Below are 12,672 nucleotides of genomic sequence, written 5' to 3'. Positions count from 1 at the left end.
GCACAGCAGCTGCAGCTCAGCAAATCTCACCATGTGCCTCCATCTGCTGAACAGAGCCCTTCCCAAGAGGCCTGTGAGACAGGCCTGGTCAAGCGGGTGGGAGGGTGGCTCTGGGGTCACCTGTCTGGGCTGCCATTTGCAGGGACTCAGTGACCAGGCAAGTTACCCAACATCTCCCCATCTCAATCTCCTCTCTGTCAAACGGGGATTAAACACTCAGGCGAGGTATGCCTGGGAGTTAGCTTGTGTACAGTGGTCAGATGTACGCCAGGCACACAGTAAACGTGAGCTATGATGATGGTGAGCTGCACTTTTCGGCTAAGAAGACTGAGACTCAGGAAGGCTAGCGACCTACCTGTGGTCACCGTGCCAGGGATCCACAGGGCTGGAACTCAAATCCAAGTCAGCTTCCCGCGCACTGTACATCATGACTGATTCTCAGTATCTATTTCACAAAAGGTAATAATTCTTCTCTGTCCTTATTTTCCTGTACATCAAGACTTTTCTGAATAAGGTACTATGTTGACCATTGTCATTTATTTTATTTTAGAGACAGAGTCTCACCGTATCACCCAGGCTGGAGTGCAGTGGCTCAATCACAGCTCACAACAGCCTTGACCTCCTGGACTCATGCGATCCTCCCACCTCAGCCACCTAAGTAGTTGGGATTACAGGTGTGCAACCACCACACCTGGATAATTTTTTATTTTTTTGTAGAGGCAGGGTCTCCTTAAGTGGCCCAGGCTAGGCAAACTCCTGGGCTCAAGTGATCCACCTCAGTCCCCAATGTGCTGGGATTACAGGTGTGACCCATTGCACTCAGACCCTTGTCATATTTTTATTAATTTATTTATTAAGAGAGAGTCTCTCAATCGCCCGGGTTGGAGGGCAGTGGAGCAATCTTGGCTCACTGCAACCTCCACCTTCCGGGTTCAAGCAATTGTCCTGCCTCAGCCTCCCGAGTAGCAGGGATTACAGGTGCACGCCACCACACCCAGCTAATTTTTGTATTTTTAGTAGAGATGGACAGGGTTTCGCCATATTGGCCAGGCTGGTCTTGACCTCCTGACCTCAAATGATCCACCCGCTTCAGCCTCCCAAAGTGCTGGGATTACAGGTTTGAGCCACTGTGCCCAGTCCCATATTTTTAAATACAAGTAAAATAAGTACATATATAGACAAAGTTTGCAAAGCTAAATACGTGTTTTGTTGGCTATATTTTATTCTCAGCTTGAAGACATATTAATTATTGTTGCATAGAAATAAAAAAAAAGAAAAAAAAAAGAAAAAAAAATTATTGTTGCATAACAAAGTATTTTCCTTTTTTTAGATGGAGTCTCACTCTGTCGCCCAGGCTGGAGTGCAGTGGTGCAATCTCAGTTCACTGCATCCTCCGCCTCCTGGGTTCAAGTGATTCTCCTGCCTCAGCCTCCCGAGTAGATGGGACTACAGGTACACGCCACTATACCCAACTAATTTTGTATTTTTAGTAAAGATGGGGTTTCATCATGTTGGCCAGGATGGTCTCAATCTCTTGACCTCATGATCCACCTGCCTCAGCCACCCAAACAGCTGCGATTATAGGCGTGAGCCACTGCTCCTGGCCAAAAATACTTTCTTTAATTTAAAAAAATCCTGGGCCAGGCACAGTGGTTCATGGCTGTAATCCCAGCACTTTGGCAGGCCAAGGCAGATCACGGGAGGTCAGGAGTTCAAGACCAGCCTGGCCAACATGGTAAAACCCCACCTCTAATAAAAATTCAAAAACTGCCAGGCACGGTGGCTCACGCCTGTAATCCCAGCACTTTGGGAGGCTGAGGTGGGTGGATCACGAGGTCAAGAGATCAAGACCATCCTGGTCAACATGGTGAAACCCCGTCTCTACTAAAAATACAAAAAATTAGCTGGGCATGGTGGGGCGTGCCTGTAATCCCAGCTACTCAGGAGGCTGAGGCAGGAGAATTGCCTGAACCCATGAGGCAGAGGTTGCGGTGAGCTGAGATCGTGCCATTGCACTCCAGCCTGGGTAACAAGAGCGAAACTCCGTCTCAAAAAAAAAAAAAAAAAAAACTCAAAAATTAGCTGGGCTCGGTGGCACACACCTGTAGTCCCAATTACTACGGAGGCTGTGGAAGGAGAATTGCTTAAACCCAGGAGGCGAAGATTGCAATGAGCTGAGACTGCACCATTACACTCCAGCGTGGGCAACAAGAGCCAGACTCCATCAAAACAAAAGAAAGAAAGAAAGAAAAATCCACCACGTGTGGTAGCTCACACCTGTAACTGCAACTACTTTGGAAGCTGAGGCAGGACAATCACTTGAAGCCAAGAGTTCAAAGTGAGACCATGTCTCAAAAAAACATGAAAAAAATTAGCCAGGCATGGTGACACGCACCTGAAATCCCAATTACTCAGGAAGGTGAGATGGGAGGATCACTTGAGTTCAAGGCTGCAGTGAGTGGTAACTGCACCACTGTACCCTAGCCTGGGCAGGAGAGTGAGACTCTGTCTCTAAAAACAAAAAAATCGCCGGGCGCGGTGGCTCAAGCCTGTAATCCCAGCACTTTGGGAGGCCGAGGCGGGTGGATCACGAGCTCAAGAGATCGAGACCATCCTGGTCAACATGGTGAAACCCCGTCTCTACTAAAAATACACAAAACTAGCTGGGCGTGGTGGCGCGTGCCTGTAATCCCAGCTACTCAGGAGGCTGAGGCAGGAAAATTGCCTGAGCCCAGGAGGCGGAGGTTGCGGTGAGCCGAGATCGCGCCATTGCACTCCATTCTGGGTCACAAGAGCGAAACTCCGTCTCAAAAAAAAAAAAAAAAACAAAAACAAAAACAAAAAAATCCAGCTGGGCACAGTGGCTCACACCTGTAATCCCAATATTTTGAGAGGCCAAGTTGGGTGGATCACTTGAGGTCAGGAGTTCAAGATCAGCGTGGCCAACATAGTGAAACCCCATCTCTACTAAAAATACAAAAATTAGCCGGGCACGGTGGCTCACGCCTGTAATCCCAGCACTTTGGGAGGCCGAGGCGGGCGGATCACAAGGTCAAGAGATCAAGACCATCCTGGTCAACATGGTGAAACCCCGTCTCTACTAAAAATACAAAAAAGAAGCTGGGCATGGTGGCGCATGCCTGTAATCCCAGCTACTCGGGAGGCTGAGGCAGGAGAATTGCCTGAACCCAGGAGGCGGAGGTTGCAGTGAGCCGAGGTCGCGCCATTGCACTCCAGCCTGGGTAACAAGAGCGAAACTCCGTCTCAAAAAAAAAAAAAAAAAAAAAAACACAGAAGTCGATTTAAGGCTTTAGGTGGAGGTAGCTGTCAGTCAGTTGGACAGCTGTTCTAGAGTGAGTCCAGGGTAAAGACCACTAGCCCAGGCCAGGAACAGCATTAGTAAAATTCTGCCTATTTATCCTAAACTAGAGCAGATTCACAAGGATGCCTATGCCACGAACACCTCTATGCATCTCAATCCACCCACCTGGAAATAAGACATACTAAGAGGCAGCTGGACCAGTTGCCTGTTCAAGGCCACTTCAGATTCTATGTGCGTTACAGTGCCCTCATCTTAAAGCATTTTCATAACATGAATTAAGCAGTGCTCACAGCAGAGAGGAGGGTGCTGTGCATCCGTCTGTTGGTGACAATCGGCTGGGGTGACCCAATCCACAGGATGATGCAAGAGAAACAGTCCCAACAGAAACCGTATGGTAAGCAGTAATTTGGGGAGGAAGAAAGGTAATTTTGTAAATTCTGTATTGTCATTTTAACATGTATGATGGCATTATTTGTGCTTATTCGTTAATATTATACCTTTATATGTGAGAATCTAAAAAACTGTTTAAGACCCACCCTGCAAGGCTGTCCTGGGGATTACGGCGAATGGTACTGGGTAACCTTGCCCCAGAATGCCTGCTCAGCAAGCTCCAGTTTGTCTCACTTCAGAGTGTTTGCTATTTGGACGGCGGCTATTCTCTTTTTCACCCCCACTGCAACCTCCGCCTCCCAGGCTCAAGGGATCTTCCCACCTCAGCCTCTCAAGCAGCTGGGACTGCTGGCACGCACCACCATGCCCAGCTAACTTTTGTATTTTCTGTAGAGACGGGGTTTCCTCCTGCTGTCCACGCTGGTCTAAAATTCCTGAACTCAAGAGAGCTACCAGCCTCAGTCTCCCGAAGTGCTGGGATTACAGGCGTGAGTCACCGCACCCGCACAAATTTTAGTTTTTTACTAGAGGCTGGGTTTCACCATGTTGGCCAGGCTGGTCTCCAACTCCTTGCCTCGTGATCTGCTCGTCTTGGCCTCCCAAAGTGCTGGGATTACAGGCATGAGCCACTATGCCTAGCCAAAAAATTTTTATTTATTTATTTATTTATTTTGAGATGGAGTCTAGCTCTGTCATCCAGGCTGGAGTGCAGTGGCATGATCTCAGCTCACCGCAACCTCTGCCTCCCAGGTTGATGCGATTCTCCTGCCTCAGCCTCATGAGTAGCTGGGACTACAGGCACATGCCACCACGCCCAGCTAATTTTTGTATTTTTAGTAGATACAGGGTTTCACAATGTTGGCCAGGGTGGTCTCAATCTCCCCACCTCGGCCTCCCAAAGTGCTGAGATTACAGGCGTGAGCCACCATGCCCAGCCCATTATATTTTAATTTTTTAAAAATTTCTATCATACTGCGGAAAATATGAAAAAAAATAAAATAAAAATTTTAAAAATTTCTATGTGAAGAGACTTATTAAAAGTCTGAGACGAGTCAGTGAGGTGGTGCAAGCCTACAGTCTCAGCTGAGGGTTAGGATGAGTCTAAGCTACTGAGATTGTAGGCACGCACCACCATGCGAGGCCAAGGCAGGAGGATCAAGTCCAGGAGTTCAAGGACAACACGGGCAACATATGAGGACGCCCCATCTCCACAAGAATTAAAACATTGGTCAACTGTGGTGACACACACCTAAAGTTCCACTTACTTGGAAGGCTGAGACAGGAGGACTGCTTGGGCCTGGGGGAATGCAGTGAGCTGAGACTGCGCCACTCCACTCTGACCTGGGCAAGAGACAAAGTGAGACTCTGTTGTAAAGAAAAAAAAAAAAAGGATGGATACAGCCCAGGTAAAACCTTTATGTGAATACAGATTCTTTTTCAATTAATTTAAAATACAGACATTGGCTGGTTTTGTGCATTTTTAAAAGTCCATTTACGCCGGGCTTGGGGGCCCATGCCTGTAATCCCAGCACTTTGGGAGGCCGAGGAGGGCAGATCATCTGAGGTCAGGAGTTTGAGACCAGACTGAACAACATGGAGAAACCCTGTCTCTACTAAAAATACAAATTAACCAGGTGTGGTGGCACATGCCTGCAATCCCAGCTACTTGGGAGGCTGAGGCAGGAGAATCGCTTGAACCTGGAAGGTGAGCTGAGATCATGCCACTGTACTCCAGCCTGGGCAACAAGAGCAAAACTCCATCTCAAAAAAACAAAAACGAGCCGGACGCGGTGGCTCACACCTGTAATGCCAGCAGTTTGGGAGGCTGAGGCAGGTGGATCTCCTGAACTCAGGAATTCAAGACCAGCCTGGCCAACATGATGAAACCCCATTTCTACTAAAAATACAAAAAAAATTAGCCAGGCATGGTGGCAGGAGCCTGTAATCCCAGTGAGTCAGGAGGCTGAGGCAGGAGAATTGTTTGAACCTGGGAGGCAGAAGTTGCAGTGAGCTGAGATCATGCCATTGCACTCCATCCTGGGCAACAAGAGTGAAACTCTGTCTCAAAAAAAAAAAAAAAAAAATCCATTTATAACAAGAAATTTATCATTTTTTAAGAGACAAGGTCTTGCTATGTTGCCCAGCGTGGACTCAAACAACCCTCCAGCCCTTGCCTCCCAAGCAGCTGAGACCATCAATGCATGCCACCACACCAGGCTCATAAGAAATTTCCTATTTTAAAGAACACATCAAGAGAGAACTAATAAAATTTATTGCAACTGATAAAAATTTAAAATCTCAGATTTTAATAGCAAGCCCTATTGCAGTAGCTAAATTAACACCAAAAGACTACATTAAAATGCCGTGTGAGCAAAGGGAAAAAGACAGACACTGCATGAGGGATACAAACTTGGCAACAGATGACAAACGCAACAGTCTGTGCTCCTGGACCCAGAATTTCTCTCATTACTTGTCTTAGGGAAACACTCTTATAATAAAAGACGAGCCTATTTAATAAAGAAAAATCCAATGGGCCTGCCCACCAAAAAAATCAAACATTTGCTCTGCTACTCCTCCCTACCAACAGGAGAAAAATAAAAGCCAGGCGGTGGTGCACACTTCCTCTGCTGACGCGGTCACTCCTCCTGTCAGGCACCTGCAGCCCAGGCAGGGGCTGAGGCCTCCGACCAGGGCTGGCCTCCATTCTGAGACGGATGTGAAGCGCCTGGACTGGACCCCTAGCACCTGCATTCAGTCGGAGGAGAGGCCTCTGATCAGGGCTGGCCTCCATTCTGAGACGGATGCGGAGCACGTAGACGGGACCTCTAGCACCTGCACTCAGCTCCCGCTTCTTCAAGGGTTAGAGTAAGACAGGATATTTTGGTTCTGCAGTTTCACTAGAACACATTTCCACTCTACCCGGAAAAAGTACAGGCACAGGGCAGGGAGAACTCTCCTGGACGTCAGTCACACTCTAGAGACGGCGAGGAGGGCAGGGCACAGCCGATGGGGCTGGCGAATCTATTCCATCTTCCAAGCTGCCAGAATCATAATTTCATAACCAACGGGCGCAGAATGCCTCGGAACACAGGTCAAGCACAGTGGCTCAGGCCTGTAATCCCAGCAATTTGGGAGGCCGAAGTGGGCAGATCACCTGACACCAGGAGTTCGAGACCAGCCTGACCAACATGGCCAAACCCTGTCTCTACTAAAAATACAAAAATTAGCCAGGAATTACACGTGGTGGTGCACACCTGTAATTCCAGTTACTCAGGAGGCTGAGGCTGAAGAATCACTTGAACCTGGGAGGCAGAGGCTGCAGTGACCCACGATCGCACTACTGCACTCCAGCCTGGATGACAGAGCAAGACTCCGTCTCAAACAAACAAACAAAGAATGCCTTGAACATAGCAATGCAGACACTACATGACTCTAGACACTTCATCTCGTAAATTATCATTTCTCCTGGTAACACATGTTCAAAGTAGAATACTAAAAAGGACAATAAAATTATAAACTCATGAAAAATCAGGTTCATTCTTATGCACATTCAAGGATACTAAGCACTCAGGAAACATCACAAAATTTATAAATACCAGTCATGTTTAATATGTCAAGACTAAATGACAAAGTTCTCTGGCACAGAAATAAGTTTTTCAAACCATTCATGTAAAGTGTAGAACGATTTTGGAACAAAGTTAAATTCTGGCATATGCAGGTCTGTCCTGAGGAGGGGATTACTGATCAGGACAAAACTTTCTTTTTTTTGTTTGTTTTTTTTGAGACAGTGTCTTGCTCTGTCTCCCAGGCTGGAGTGCAGCAGCGCAACTGTGGCTTGCTGCAGCCTCAACCTCCCGGGCTGAGGTGATCCTACACCTCAGCCTCCCAAGAAACTGGGACTACAACCAGCTAATTTTTGTATTTTTAGTAAAGACAGGGTTTTGCCATGTTGGTCAGGCTGGTCTTGACTCCTGGACTCAAGCTATCTGCCTGCCTTGCCCTCTCGAAGTGCTGGGATTACATACACGAGCCACTGCACCAGCCCAGAGTTTTCAGAGACATGTCCCAAACCTGGTCTGAACACTTCTTTCTTTAGCATGAGATGCTGGCCAGACACAGTGGCTCACACTAGTCATTCTAACATTCTGGGAGGTTGAGGCATGAAGATCACTTGAGTCCAGGAGCTCAAGACCAACCTGGAGCCGGGCACCGTGGCTCACACTTATAATCCCAGCACTTTGGAAGGCCGAGGTGAGTGGGTCACCTGAGGTCAGGAGTTCAAGACCAGCCTGGCCAACATGGCAAACCCTGTCTCTACTAAAAATACAAAAATTAGCTGGGTGCTATGGGAGGCACCTGCAATCCCAGCTACTAGGGAGGCTGAGGCAGGAGAATCGTTTGAACCCAGGAGGTGGAGGTTGTGGTGAGCCGAGATCTTGCTATTGCACTCCAGCCTGTGTGAGAGCATGAGACTCCATCCCAAAAAAGGGGGAAAAAAAAAAAAGAGCAAGAAAATGCAATGCTGTCCTAATTTCTGCAACTTCAATGTGAAATATCAATGTTTACAAAACTCATAAAAGTTAAAAATTGTTAAAACTATTTTTTCTTTTTTCTTTTATTTTTCTCCTTTGGTTAAAACACTTTTTAATTCTAATGACCTTAAACGTCTGCCATGTACCAGTAAAGCAGAACACACTTCCTCATTCACACACAACGCACATGAAGTTAACGCAAAGGGTGAGGAGAGACAAAATCTACACTAAAGGTTGCTGGGTAATCTAATCCTTAAATCTTCTGGGTTGAATTGCCTGAGACTGGTAACAGACTAGCTGGTAATCCTCTTGAGGGATGTCATTACCTGAGGGGTCCTGGCAAGGCAGTCCCAGCTCCGAGATTAGGGGAAGCATTTTCATAAAACAAGACTATAACTGTTTTTCAGCATCTCTGTCACTTCTATTTCGGAACCAGGTGATGAGACACCTTTCCATTTATTGTCTCCTTTTCTCTCCCAGCAGGCAGGCAGGGGAGGCACCACTACCCTCATGTTACAGAATGCAGCGGCTGAGCGACAGAGCAGTCCCAGTCATGTGAGCCCTGGTCTTGTCCTCCTTTAGGAAGGAAGGTCCAGCACAGAGTCTGCCGCCACAGTGGGAAGACCTATGCCATGCTCCCTGGACACATCTCGGGACTTTGCAGCATGAGAATGTTCTCATCAGAACATCACAATGAGCCTCGTTTTAGAAGCATTACAGTTTTTTTTTTTTTTCTTTGAGAAAGTCTAGCTCTGTCGCCAGACGCCAGGCTGGAGTGCAGTGGCGCAATCTTGGCTCACTGCAATCTCCGCCTCCCAGATTCAAGCAATTCTCCTGCCTCAGCCTCTCAAGTAGCTGGGACTACAGGTGCGTGCCACCACGCCCAGCTAATTTTTTTTTTGCATTTTTTTTTTTAGTAGAGACAGGGTTTCACCATGTTGGCCAGGATTGTCTCCATCTCTTGACCTCGTGATCCGCCCGCCTCAGCCTTCCAAAGTGCTGGGATTACAGGCATGAGCCACCGCGCCCCGCCAGCACTACAGTTTTAACCGCCCACTTGGAGATACCGGAGTGTCAGGGCCTCTTCTTCACCTCTCCTGCCGAACAAGTCATCACGTTTCATTTCCCTACAGATGGCTTCTTCTAACCCGGCCCCTGAGGACCCAGGGATCTATTGCCTCAATGGAGAAAAACTGCTTTCATTTGCTGACACAGTACTCCTAACTGGGTATCAGTCACCTTACTGCCTGATTTAGATAAAATTCTACCTTATCATCACTCCCCACCCCACTGCATTTTAGTCACTGATTCAACAAACAGCTATTGAACTGCTATACCCCAGGCATACATGTGGGCATCTCGCATCTGGGCTCTAAAGATAACACAACCAGCACCTTGTACATGGCTCTTCCTGGTGGTGCCAAGGAGGTGGTCAACAAATACTTAGAAAAAACCTGGTCTAGAGAAGACTTGACTAAAAGTTCCAGGTCTGACGATTAACAGGGAGACCCTGAGCAAAGGTGCTGGTCACAGGGGTAGCCATACAACCGAGCTCAGCAGCATCCACCCTCCACAAGCAAGGGGAACTGAGGAACAAAAATGACTGAGAAACATACAGCATCTGTTCAATCTCCGAACCACGTAATACACGCATCTTCAGGGATGCAGGGAAGCCCTGAAGCCCACTCACTCTGCGTTAACATGGGCAAGAGGTGGAGGCTGTGGGAAGAACTCCGGAGTCTGCGAGTCGCTTAGCAGGCTCTGCTGCTCTGTCATAGCACCACCGCTGATGGGCCTCATTCTAAGTGGATCAGCAACAGTCACTCTCAGGGAGTTCTCCTGAATTAGGAGCCAGGCAGATCATTCCACCTCACACTACTTAATTACCGAACGTCACAACAGAGTATAAGGACTAGCGTGTAGGGGTTTTCCTGGTATTCAAAGACAAAATTTCTAAAGGCATTATTACCAGTGGCAGATCTTTTTTTTTTTAATTATTTCTTTCATTTTTTTGAGACCGAGTCTTGCTCTATCGCTCAGGCTGGAGTGCAGTAGTGACATCTCGGCTCACTACAACTTCCGCCTCCCGGGTTTGATTCTCCTGCTTCAGCCTCCCAAATAACTGGGATTACAGGTGTGCACCATCACATCCAGCTAATTTTGTATTTTCAGTAGAGACAGGGTTTCACCATGTTAGCCAGGCTGGTCTCAAACTCCTGACCTCAAGTGATCAGCCCACCTTGGCCTCCCAAAGGGCTGGAATTACAGGCAGGAGCCACTGGGAGCCACTCTCCCCCCACCTCCACCCCCAACAGATCTGACTTTTTAGAAACGCTTTAATTTCTTCTTAGAATAATAACAAAAAAATAGAAACACAATTATAGATTCAAAGTTGCAAAAAAAAGATTTACAAGGGTCCCATGCACCCTTCCAAGCCACCTCTTAGCTGGCTGTCTTTCCCCAGTGGGCAGGTGAGAGCTGGTGGCTCTCTGTCCTGAGGGCCTACATTCCAGGAACCCTTACCTCTGCCTGCTCAGTCCTCACCCATAACAACTTCCACGTGACAAGGCCAGCACCATGCACAGCTGCTAAGCTCCTCACATTCATTCACTAACAAATATTTACTGGGCCCAGACCACGTGCCAGCAGCTGCTCTTTTCACAAAATAGTCTCTTCATGGACCTCACCTCATAGAAAAATATTAAGTATGATAAATGCATAAAACAGGACATTACTAGGATTCAGTGCTGTGGGAAAATGAGGTGAGGAAGGGAGACCGGAAGTTAGGTGGCACTGTAAGCAGGGAGTCACCAGGCATTCCAAGAAGATCCAAGGACAGAGCATGTGAGTCTGTTCAGAACTAGCAAGGAGGCTGCTACGGCAGGTAGAGAGTGAGTCAGGGGCCACGGTTAGAGGGTGGGTGGACTCAGATGCTGCAGGCTCATTAACACCATTGCCAGGGATGTCCATCAGAGGCCACAGAACCAGCCAACCAGAGCAGGCCCCTCCAGCTCTCTGCTGGGCCAGAAGCCAGTTGGAGCCACTCTGAGTCCTACAGCACTGATACAAGCACCGATACAAGCGAAAAGGGAACCATGAAACTTCCCCGGAGCCCTCAGATCCAGGCTTCTAATTTGATCTACCGTTTGACAAATTACTCATTCTTGAAACTCAGCATGACTTTTTTAAAAAAGAGAAGCAAATAAACGAACATTAAACCTCAAAAGCTTTGGGTAAAGTTTTGCCTTCAGGTAACCATGACAATACATGGAGCGATGTAACTTTGTCATTAGAATAGGTTTTTCTAAATCGACAAATAAGGGCAGAAGTCTCTAAACCCCACCAAATCTTCCCAACCAAGCCTAGGCCGGAAAACAGAAATAAGGCTGAAATTTTTGCTTCCTTTTCCTGTATGACACAACTGAATGAATTTGAGAAATCATGGCTTCGGCACACGAAAAAGAGCCTTTAATCCAGACACTTAACACCAACAAGTTAGAACCTGAACGGATGAGTTCCTAATACTCTCTCCTTAAGAGTTCAGTATAGAGCGTGGCTAAAAACGTTTGCATAAAGCGGATATAAAACGGGTTTTCTTCTTACAAACCAAACGCTTTCTGGAATTTACAACGGCCGAAAGATTAATTTACGGGGCGTTAAGGAACAATTTTCAGTTCCCCGAGCCATAAACACGACGACCCAGAAACCAGGTGACCTGTCTCCCTAAAACCAGCGGTGCCTCAGCTTCTCGGGTCGTCCCGCGGGAGGCGGGAGACCCCAAGGGCCGGGGGCGGGCGCGCGGACCTGGGCCCGGCCCGGCTCCCGCAGGCCCCGGCGCCGACCTTCCCGCGCCCCCGCCCCGGCCCGGCTGAGGCCGCGGCGTCGCAGCGGCTCCGGCCCCGAGCGCCCGCGCGGGACCGGCCCGGGGGTCGCCGCCATTTCCGGCTCCGGCGCGCCGCCCCCGCCCGCCCGCGCCCCCGCCCCCGCCCGCCCCGGCCTGACGTGGGCCGACCCGCCCGCCGGCCCGCAGCGAGCTCACCTGCCCGTCCGCCCGCCCGCCCGCCCTCCCGCCGGCTCCGCTCCCCGCTCCGCGGCGCTGCTGGGCAGCGGCCGACGCACTCCTCAGCCTGGAGACCCCGGGCGGCGGCGGCGGCGGCGGCGGCGGCGGCGGAGGGCGCGGGTGCAGCACCGGCAGCGACAGCGACCGCGGGGACGCGCACGCTCACGCACGCACCCGCACCGGCGCGCGCGCTCCCGGAGGGACGTGGGCTCCGGCGGATCGGAGCCGCGGGCGGGACCGGCTGCGCGTGCGCACAGAGCGCCGAGCGGAGGCTCCGCCTACGGGGGGCGGAGCCCCGAGTGACAGCCCGGGGCAGAGGCGACGGCCGGAGGTTCCGCCCACGAGTGGGCGGGGTTAGCCGTGGCTGT

The 12,672-nt window shown here is 49.3% G+C and overlaps 1 protein-coding gene across 5 annotated transcripts in view; it reads right to left on the bottom strand.

The window, feature by feature from the left end:
* The window catches only part of DNAJC5 (DnaJ heat shock protein family (Hsp40) member C5), a 43,149-nt gene extending 30,705 nt beyond the window's left edge, over window positions 1–12,444 (bottom strand). Inside the window, exons 1-2 of one of the 5 annotated variants that reach the window (XR_745474.3) lie at window positions 12,284–12,444; window positions 4,978–5,053 (exon numbers count right to left, since the gene is read on the bottom strand). The gene's annotated coding sequence lies outside the window, so the exon portion shown is untranslated. Of the gene's footprint in view, window positions 1–355; window positions 812–4,961; window positions 5,054–12,283 lie in introns of those variants that run through there. The other 4 variants (XM_074406808.1, XM_074406807.1, XM_003932680.4 and 1 more) reach the window with 4 other exon arrangements.
* Between the last annotated feature and the right edge of the window lie 228 nt (window positions 12,445–12,672).

This window comes from Saimiri boliviensis, chromosome 9, assembly GCF_048565385.1.
Source record: "Saimiri boliviensis isolate mSaiBol1 chromosome 9, mSaiBol1.pri, whole genome shotgun sequence".
Classification (NCBI taxonomy): Eukaryota; Metazoa; Chordata; class Mammalia; order Primates; family Cebidae; genus Saimiri; species Saimiri boliviensis.
The sequence above is the reverse complement of the archived record's forward strand: the minus strand, read 5'-3'. Positions and strand labels throughout refer to the sequence as shown.